The sequence below is a fragment of the Triticum dicoccoides genome, chromosome 4A (assembly GCF_002162155.2).
Source record: "Triticum dicoccoides isolate Atlit2015 ecotype Zavitan chromosome 4A, WEW_v2.0, whole genome shotgun sequence".
In the NCBI taxonomy this organism is placed as follows: domain Eukaryota; kingdom Viridiplantae; phylum Streptophyta; class Magnoliopsida; order Poales; family Poaceae; genus Triticum; species Triticum dicoccoides.
In genome coordinates this window covers 527,535,440-527,546,903 of record NC_041386.1, presented here as the reverse complement: position 1 = coordinate 527,546,903, position 11,464 = coordinate 527,535,440, and positions in this window count along the sequence as shown.

The window sequence follows — 11,464 nt, the reverse complement described above, 5'->3', positions numbered from 1 at the left end:
TCTAGTGCACTCGACTCACTAGCAATTGGTTCATCATAATTGGATCTTTTGAAAAGATTAGCAAGTGGATGAGGATCCATATCAAAAGACTTTTAGCAAGCAAATATGCAAGCAAATAGAGAGCACATGGAAACACAAGCAAACAAAATATCGAACGAGAAAAAGGCAAACGAAAAAGGGGGCGAATAAAATGGTAAATTTTGTGAAGTGGGGGTATGAAAATGAGAGGCAAAAGGAAAATAATGTAAATCGCAAGGAGATGAGATTTGTGATTAGCCACCTGATAGATGTTGATGATGTCTCCCTGGCAACGGCGCCAGAAATTCCTTTTGATGTCGCTTGAACTACGTTGGCATTTCCCCAAAGAGGAAGGGATGATGCAGTACAACTACGGTAGGCATTTCCCTTAGTTATGAAACCAAGGTTATCAATCCAGTAGGATAACCAAGCAACACTATGTAAACGGTACCTGCACACAAAGAACAAATACTTGCAACCCAACGCTTATGAGGGGTTGTCAATCCCTCTTACGGGTAATGGTGTGGGAAATTGTCAAGTTGACGGGATAAAATTGTGATTGGATAAAAAGATCTTGATAAAACGCAAAATAAAATAATTAACAAAAAAGGGCAACAAGGTATTTTTGGGTTTTTGGAATAATAATCTGGAAACAAAAGCGAATAAAAATAGATGTCAGATCAAATATGATAAAGAATAATTTACCCGGGGGCTGTAGATTTCTCTAGTGGCTTCTCTCGAGAAATAGCATATGGTGGGTAAATGAATTACTGTTGGGAAATTGATAGAAAAATGAATAGTTATGACGATATCCAAGGCAATGATCATTATATAGGCATCACGTCCAAGATTAGTAGACCGACTCCTGCCTGCATCTACTACTATTACTCCACACATCGACCACTATCTAGCATGCATCTAGTGTATTAAGTTCATGGAGAAACAGAGTAATGCAATAAGAATGATGACATGATGTAGACGAGATCTATTCATGTAGGAATAGCCCCCATCTTGTTATCCTTAATAGCAACGTTACATGTGTGTCTTGCTGCCCCTTCTGTCACTGGGAAAGAACACCGCACGATCAAACCCATCACAAAGCATCTCTTCCCATGGAAAGAAAAATCGATCTAGTTGGCCTAACTAAACCAAAGATTCCAAGAAGAAATATGAGGCTATAAATAATCATGCATATAAGAGATCAAAAGAAGACTCAAATAATATTCATGGATATAGATCTAATCATAAACTCAAAGTTCATCAAATCCCAGCAAACACACCGCAAAAAAGAGTTGCATCAAATAGATCTCCAAGAGACCATTGTATTGAGAATAAAAAGAGAGAGAGAGGAAGCCATCTAGCTACTAACTACAGACCTGTAGGTCTATGATGAACTACTCACGCATCATTGGAGAGGCGCCAATGAGGATGATGAACCCCTCCGTGACGGTGTCTAGATTGGATCTCGTGGTTCTGGAACTTGCGGCGGCTGGATTTGTGTTTCGTCGACTCCCCTAGGGTTTCTGGAATATTTGGGTATTTATAGGGTGAAGAGGCAGTGCGGGAGGTTACCGAGGTGGGCACAACCCACCTGGGAGCACCCTGGTGGGTTGTCACTACTACAGGATGGTCCAAATGCGACAGTCGAATCAGAGACCCTTCGATGAAACTGTGTGCGATGCCATAATCGCAAACAGTGGTGTAAGAAAACCGTCAAAAAAGGTGCAAAACATTTGCAATGACAGATGCATCAAACACGATTCAGAATTTAGTTGCGTGTGCGATGCAGGGCATACAGTTCAGCTCAATGAACTGTTTGTGATAAGGAGGCACAAAAGAAACGGGCAGCCAGATGAAGGCGTGTGCGATATACATCATACGGTTCACCGGGATGAACTGTGTGTGATTAGGCAACACAATGGAAACGGTTCAACTGAACAAGATGTGTGTGATACACGGCAAACAGGTCCGTAATCTGAAATGTGTGCGAAGACCAATAATAACACAGACGATTGCTGCTAATAAGCCGTGTGTATTGCTCTATCTATAGTAGAATAATATGTATATATATAACTGAAATAAATATCCAATTACATAAGTGACTATACAGATCATTCGCACACACCTCAATAAACAATTGCATGCATTCTAAAGTAGGAGAAACGATCGTCTAGTCATCTACTTCTTGTGACGCTCCCGCCACTACTATGTGGCTCGATCCCTCGTCTGGGTCAGGAAGAAGACAGATCCTCATGTCAATAATCCGCCTGTACATCTCGTAGCTTGCGTACGCATCCATGGCTGCGTACTTGACATGTTGTTCATCCAGTCTCTTATGCCACACACTGTGCCAGGTTTTCTTGTCCTTATTGCTCTCTTACTTCATCTTCGCATAGTAGGGGTCGATGATGGCCGAGGCGAGGTCAACCAGGGAGTTCAGTTTGCTTTTGTCGGTGCCCCAGACCTTGTAGTGGTGCTGGATGTTGACAAGATTCGGGCATTTAAAGTCCGAAACCTTGACCGCTTTTAGATCGTTGGTGGTTTCCACCATAGCAAAACTGTAGTCGGAGCTCTTGATAAACCTGGAGAAACACTCACAACGCCTTGTGGCAAGGTGGAAGTGGTAGACGAGGACGTCTTGGCGCATGCACAACTAGGCGACGACAACCTTCTGATCGTGCCCGGCACGACCGATGGTGTACTCGCAGTCGAAGCCGACCACTCGGTACTTGTCCTCGGCAAGGAACTGCTCCATAGTTTGGATGGAGCTCTCCACCGAGACCGGATCATTCGTGCACACCACCGAGAGGGCCTTCCCCATCATGTGGGTGTCCACTACATGATGCGTGGTGAACTGCCCGCCGTTGTCGTCGTCGGCCGTTGGGAGCGCCATTGGAGCCACGGGGAGCGCCGTTGGAACCGTTGGATGTCCTCTCTATATGTGTCCTCTTGGGTGTGCTTATTGTGACGTGTGAGACGAGATATGAAGGTAAATGGCCGCAGGAATAAAAGGGGGCCGGGCGGCGTGGATTCTCAGCGCGTCCGCATGGCAGTTTTTGCAGCGGGTAACTGCATCGCGGCGCCGCGCCCGGCGCAACCGCTTGCACACGAACGTGCGTGATCGTGCGCCGGCCCAAAACACTAGCAGCGCGCGTGGAGGGACGAGGGCAGAGCACCCAGAGGGACGCGAGAGCAGAGCGCGCGCAGCGGGACGCGAGCAGAGCGTGCCGCGGCCGCCTGAACCACAAGCAACCACACTCATGGAGCAGTTCAACACGCAGAAAATGGTTGCCTACAAGCCGGCCGATAGTTGCGTCGCTGCGTAGAGAGCGACCGTGTGGTACCACACCTCCGTCTAGTCTATAGTCTCCTTCATATTCCGTGCCATACTTTGCCCTCAAATTTAACCAACAAAATGTTAATGCATGTTTTAAAATTTATACAATTGGAACTATGTTCAAATACAAATCCAACTATATAATCTTTGGGGACATGCATTCGTATTTTATTAGTTAAATCATACTTATAAACCAGGATAGTGGTATAGTACGTAATTAAATCACAAACGTTTTTTTATTAACCGTATGTGTACGTGGGCTTTCGTCCTCCTCTCGCATGCCTTTTCACCCTGCTGCCGCAGACGGCTTACAGCGCAAGCTTGCGCAGCTGATACATCTCCAACGTATCTATAATTTATGAAGTATTCATGCCATGTTTACAATAGTTTTATATGATTTGATTAGAACTAACCCGGACTGACGCTGTTTTCAGCAGAACTACAGTGGTGTTGTTTTTGTGCAAAAATAAAAGTTATCTGATTGCGATGAAAATCAACGGAGAATTTTTCTGGAAAATATAAAAAATACCAGAACAAAAATCTACCGGAGGGGAGTCCCGTGGGCCCCATGATGGTGGGGGGCATGCCCACCCCCTGGGTGTGCCCCTGTGCCTCGTGGACTACCCGTGGGCCCCCCTAACTTGTTCCTGACTCCAACACCTCTTATTGATACCCAAACTCCCAAAAAGAAACGTAGATTGGAAGTTCCGCCGCCGCAAGCCTCTGTACCACGAGAAATCAATCTAGGCCCTCTCTGGCACCCTGCCGGAGGGGGCCATCATCACCAGAGGCTATGGAGGAGGATCCCGGAGGGTCCATCATCACCATGAAGGCCAAGGACCAGAGGGAGAACCTCTCCCCATCTAGGGGAGGCCATGGAGGAGGAAACACAAGGGGGAGAACCTCTTCTCCTCTCTCTCGGTGGCACCAGAGTGCCATCGGGAGGGGAATCATCGCCGTGGTGATCGTCTTCATCAACATCACCATCCTCATCTCTTTTACGCGGTCCACTCACCCACACCCCGCTGTAATCCCTACTTGAACATGGTGCTTTATGCCACATGTTATGATCCAATGATGTGTTTCCATCCTATGATGTTTTGAGCAGATATCCCTTGTCTTTGGATTGATTGTTGATCTAGATTGATATGAGTTGTATGTTTTATTTTGGTGCTATCCTATTGTGCCCTCCGTGTCGCGCAAGCGTGAGGGATTCCCGCTGTAGGGTGTTGCAATACGTTCATGATTCGCTTATTGTGGGTTGCTTGAGTGTCATAAGCATAAACCCGAGTAAGGGGGTTGTTGCGCATGGGATAAAGGGGACTTGATGCTTTAATGATATGGTTGGGTTTTACCTTAATGATCTTTAGTAGTTGCATATGCTTGCTAGAGTTCCAATCATAAGTGCATATGATCGAAGAAGAAAAAGTATGTTAGCTTATGCCTCTCCCTCATATGAAATTGCAATGATGACTATCGGTCTTGTTAAAAGTGCCTAGGACAATTCCGCACACCGACCCATCATTATTCCACACTCGCTATTTATAATATTTAGTAATGTATTCTAACTTTATGATAAGATCACCTACTTTTACATTTTAGCTCTCCTATATCATGCAAAGTTATCCTCCTCATACCCACAACATAGTTTTATTTCTCGTTTCTAGTCGGAAGAAAACGTTCGGTGTACGTAGAGTCGTATCTGTGGAAGATAGGGCTTGAGAGAATATTGATCTTACCTTTAGCTCCTTGTGGGTTCGACACTCCATACTTATCACTTCCACCTTTGGGAATTGCTATGATGATTCCCCGCACTTGGGGATTATCAGCAATGCGCGGGGGCGTTCTTTTTGCCAAACGGTGGCGCCAATGAATCATCGGTGAGCCCGTTCCTGCGCAACCTCGCAAGTTCCCGTGCAAGCTTCCTGCCCGACTCGGTGAAATCCCCCAAAATCCCAATGCTTACCGGCTAGCTATAAAACCCCCATGGCCGACGAGTCCTGCGTCGCATTTTCCCCTCCATCCCTGTAGCTTATCTTGTCCGCTTCTCCCACATTTGCCAATGGAACCGGTCCATTGTCGTTGCTCAGCCACTCCACCATCATAAGAGGACAGCTCTAGCTGGGAGGCTACACCGCGGCGACGGCGCAGTCCCCGACGTAGTGTAGTCCGCGCGGCGTCCCTGCTGGGTGTGCGCGGAACACCCACCACATGCTCCGCCGCCGGTGCCCGTCGACAGCTGTTGCCGGTCGCCGTTGCCACCACACCATCGTCGAAAGCCAGGGCCATCGCCCGCTATGCCGACGCGGCCTGCAGGTGGGAGATGGCCGTCGTGGCCGCCACCCCACTGCCGGCCAATATGGCCATCACCCGCTCCAGGTGTTTGAAATTCATTCCCATTTCTTGCATGGGATCTAAGCATGCACCCAAGGACACATATTTGATTTTTCAACCAATTTATATGCATTGGAGCATGTGCATGTAGTTCAGATTGGAATTATGCACATAAATGCATTGAAAACTCAGTTAATGCATAAAAATGTCCAAACGAACCCCGAAAAACCACAAAAAAATCACACAACACTCCTGTTGTTCTATGTTGACACGAGAAATTTTTTTGAAAGCAATACGAGGAAATGGATATCGTTTCGTCCACAAAGGTGGGACGTTCCCTACCGAAAACCATCAAGCTTGTTGTGAGAAGCTCTGGTTTGTGAGAAGCATATACCCAAACCTGCCCCAAATGGGACAAAATTTGTACCACGGCATGTTGATGCCACTCCATGATAGCATGCCAAGTTTCATGAATTTCAGACGAGTTTTGGATTTACTACAATTTAAAAACCATGCATCTCAATGTTTTGCCGGCAATCAATGGTGCCCCAGTGTTTGAAATTCATTCCCATTTCTTGCATGGGACCTAAGCATGCACCCAAGGACACATATTTGATTTTTCAACCAATTTATATGCACTGGAGCATGTGCATGTACTTCAAATTTGAATTATGCACATAAATGCATTGAAAACTCAGTTAATGCATAAAAATGTCCAAACGAACCCTGAAAAACCACAAAAAATCACACAACACTCCTGTTGTTCTATGTTGACACAAGAAAAAAATTTGAAAGCAATAAGAGGCAATGGATATCGTTTCGTCCACAAAGGTGGGACGTTCTCTACCGAAAACCATCATGCTTGTTGTGAGAAGCTCCGGTTTGTGAGAAGCATATACCCAAACCTGCCCGAAATGGGACAAAATTTGTATCACGACATGTTGATGCCGCTCCATGATAGCATGCCAAGTTTCATGAGTTTCAGACGAGTTTTGGATTTACTAGAATTTAAAAACCATGCATCTTAATGTTTTGCCGGCAATCAACGGTGCCCGGTGTTTGAAATTCATTCCTATTTCTTGCATGGGACCCAAGCATGCACCTAAGGACACATATTTGATTTTTCAACCAATTTATATGCACCGGAGCATGTGCATGTAGTTCAAATTTGAATTATGCACATAAAATGCATTGAAAACTTAGTTAATGAATAAAAATATCCAAACGAACCCCAAAAAATCACAAAAAATCACACAACACTCCTGTTGTTCTATGTTGACATGAGAAAAAATTTGAAAGCAATAAGAGGCAATGGATATCGCTAATTTTTTTAAATAATATGTTTTTATTAATTTGCCCAAATATTACACCTGATAAATAATTTTCAAAAATAATACACTGTCGGCCAGCTGTTGGCCGACTGGACCTGGTCGGCCCACAGCAGGCCGACTGAGGCCCTATCGGCTTGCTGCTGGCTGATTAGCCTGTCGGCCACCAGTTCAGCTCCTGTCGGCCAGCTGTGGGCCGACTGGCTCCAGTCAGCCATCTGTAGGCCGATAGGGGCTAATTGGCCAGTTGTGGGCCGACTGGTGCATGCCTCCATTTTTGCCCCGTCCGATCCCCGCCCAGCTTATGTCACAAGACGCCACTTCCCGGGAAATTTTCCCGCTTTGCTCATTCCCGCCATATTTTCCTGCTTTGCTCATTCCCGCCATATTTTCTTGCATTGCTCGTTCCCGCCATATTTTCCCGCTTTGCTCGTTGCCGCCAAATTTTCCCGCTTTGCTCGTTCCCGCTCTGTAATTCCCGCCATATTTTCCCGCTCTCTAGTTCCCGCCAGTATCTCCCGCCATATGTTCCCGCTTCCATGTTCCCGCATTTCTTTGTGTTCTCAACCTATAGAACACCCTCGGCACTAACATTGGTAAGCATTATAGCGTAGTCTCGCCAAGATGTCCGGATATCCTTTTGATCGTAGTTTTCACACTGGTATGTCTGATGTCTTTTGAGTTTAGCCACTGATTTTAGGGTTGACAACATATTAGTTCCATGGGAAGAACTCATCAGTAGTGACACCCTACTGAATGAGCTGGTTCACACATTAAGTAGGTGCGGGTGGCCTTCCAGGACCTTTGAGGAGATACGAAAAGAACTTTTGAGGTTGCATGGAAGATACCTAAAGTGTGGAAGGTACCTAAACTTTGGAGCAGAACATACTTATTTATTGAGTGCCGGCAGCGAGGATGAAGACGATATCTTCATGTTGTCGCTTCCGGGTTCTGCATCATCAAAGGGCAAGAGTTCATCATCATCGAAGGGCAAGATTTCTGCATCGTCGAAGGTTAAGAGTTCTTCATCGTCGAAGGGCAAGAGTTCTTCATCATCGAATGGCAAGAGCTCTGCATCGATGGAGGATGATGATGATGACTTCATGTAGTTTTTATGCTATATGTTGTAAGTTAAGTCATACGTACCGTTTAATTTAGATGTAGTTCTATCTAGTTGTTTGTACTGTCTTGTTGTACGAGCATTATGTTCTATCTAAATATGATTGTGTAGTTCGGATAATAGAGTACTAAAATAGAGTAGGCATATGTCTCATACATAAGTACATAGTCATTTGTCTCATACATAGAATACACATAAGTCTCATACATAAATAGATGGTAATGTCTCTACTGATAGATAGAAGCATCAGTGACGACATCTGGCCTGACGGAGAGGCGGATCTACAGGTGGCATCCATCCCAACCTGTTGGGTGCCCTAATGTTACGAGGAGGAATCTCAGACTCTCGCTGGTCATATTGTGTATCCTGTGTGGGGCCTAGTGGAGGAGTCGAAAACATGTTCATCCACTGGGTGTGCTGCGACATCTGAGCCTGTATGTTCTCCTCGGGATGTGGATCACTCCCCCATGTATCATGTGATGCTGACATAGATGCCTGATATCCGTAGGCTCTTGCACGATGCAACGTTAAGTCATGAAGAATGAGGTCGCCTCAATTAATACTAAAAACAATAAATATGAAGACACATACCTGCTGGCTGTGACGGCTGCTCTAGCTCAAACACGAAGCTCGATGAGGGACCATGTTGCTGTGGCTATGGAGATAACACGAAGCTCGACGTGGGACCATAGTGTTGCGGGTGCTGCCATGTTGAACTGCCAGGTTGGTCAGGACGGGGTAGCCTGGTTGCTGGCTGATGTGCTAGACGTGGACGTGGTTGATGTCGGTGCATGGACTGACACGGCTGCTACTGCTGGTGCTGAACAACGTCGCTTCTTCGGGTGCACGTGATAGCCTCATAGACAACCCATATCTTGTTCTGAATTTGTTCCAAGAGGGGTTGTAGCACAGGACAGTGTTGAAGAAGAGGTCCAGACGACAATGATCGTCCAAAGGTGGTCACATCGTCGTAGAGTTCATGTGTCAAGGTAGCCTGGAAATTTTCATTACGATTATTAAGTATGCACGTCAAAGTATGTGACAACATTACTTGAAGAAAATATATCTTACCGCATACTGCCTAGAGCCCGAAGTATCATAGCTTGGGTACATATCCGACGGAGTAGGATCAGGTATCTCCTTTGGGTGAGAGTGCTCAACGATGCGTAACCGTGTCTCGGTCATGTAGCACCGCAAATATAGATTGAATTCATTGAGATCAAAATTGTGATTCTCGTGCCATAGATGTGTGTTTGCTGTCTCCCATGCTATAACATATGGCTCTAGTCTGACTAGCCAGTCAGCAGTTGTTCTGGTCATGCCCTTCCTTGTCGTCCTAAAATTGTTGTGTGTGTTCAACAATTACCTAATGCTTCAAATGGAGTACTATGAAAGATAATGCAACATTGAAAAACTGGTTAGTACCTGTGGATGTGTGCTGGCACCGGGTTCTCTGTAGGGGAAGGCAGCTCCAACTGCAGAAGACCAAATTACCTCATAACCCTCTGGTGTGCCATCTCCTCGACAAAGACATCAAAGATGATCTTCGATTTCGTCATCCAGTAATCTCGGTCCCTTGTGCATAGCACAGACATACCACCAGGGTATCTCGCTTGTATGGCTGCTTCCGTGTAGGGCTGCCAGATGACCCCAGTGTACGTGTCGAACTGCTCGTTCAATGCTGTGAATGCCTTCCTAGTCTGATCACTAGCAAATCGTCTCTACAGAAAACAAAAGTTAGTAGCCGCTAGCATTGAACTATCTCTTGTGCATAAAAAGTTGCATTAAACTATAACACGATACATACCTCACGACGTGTCCAACGCAGACCAAAAGTAGGCATGTCGATGCTGTCAGCATCAAACATGGCGTCTATAGGCTGTTGAACATGTACATCTGGTCGCCCTATAGAGAACCTCTCCCACGACCACAACTGTAGGAATAGAGGGCATCCAAGAAGGGCTGGCTTTTTTGATGTAAGCTGGCAACCGTTGCACATACCTCGGTATGTAGCCGCTAAGACCGCTGAACCCCAACTCCTCTGTCTGATCTGATCCGCCATCTGAGCGCTCGCTATCTCTAATGCCATAGGGGTGCAGAGCACGCTAATAGTGGTGAAATGGTTCTCTGTGAACATCACCTTGCCAAAAATCCACATTGAGTAGGCCTCCAGGCTCCGAGTCATATGTTCCACACTCAACGGCGCCCGGAACTTCTGGATTTGCATTAAGCAAAGAGAAAGTTTTAGTAAGCCACTGGTATTTTCTGTAAAACCATATGCATGATAACTTGAAGATAAGAGGTAGGGGAAGTAACCTGGAAATTGAGCAACCAATCATACTTAGGTCCGTGATGCTCGCATACCGGATCCGGAGCACCCGGAAATACACCATGAAAACGTTGTGTAGGACCTAGCTCCCGACCAACCAGTGCGTCCAACGGTCCGATGGCATGACCTGCCAACGGTAGTCCGAGCAAAAGTGACACATCCTCTAGAGTAGTAGCCATCTCTCCCCATCGGAAGTGAAACGTGTGGGTCTCTGGCATGGGTCAGCCGTGTAGTTTAGGCTTCCAAACCTGACCTGATGGCCAGGGGCGTAGCTTTCGATCTGCTCAAGGTGGCCAAGCGGATTGGCCCGCAGTGCGAAGCCGCCGAAGACGAAGATCTGTCCGGGGAGAAAAGTCTCACCCTGGACTGCATCATTGTTGATGATCGAAGGAGCCATCGGGCCTAAAAGCGACGACACAGAGGAACTCTCTATGAAAGCACCAATGTCGGTGTCAAAACCGGCGGATCTCGGGTAGGGGGTCCCAAACTGTGCGTCTAGGCCGGATGGTAATAGGAGGCAGGGAACACTTTGTTTTACCCAGGTTCGGGCCCTCTCGATGGAGGTAATACCCTACTCCTGCTTGATTAATATTGATGATATGGGTAGTACAAGAGTAGATCTACCACGAGATCAAGGAGGCTAAATCCTAGAAGCTAGACTATGGTATGATTGTTGTGTATGGAGTTGATTGCCTACGGACTACAACCCTCCGGTTTATATAGACACCGGATAGGGTTAGGGTTAAACAGAGTCAGTTACAATGGTAGGAGATCTTGAATATCCGCATCACCAAGCTTGCCTTCCACGCCAAGGAAAGTCCCATCCGGACACGGGACGAAGTCTTCAATCTTGTATCTTCATAGTCCAGGAGTCCGGCCGAAGGTATAGTCCGGCTACCCGAACACCCCCTAATCCAGGACTCCCTTAGTTACAGTTTTCGCGTAAAGCCAATTTTTCCCTACTGCAAAGGAATAAATTTTATTTAACTATCATGGTA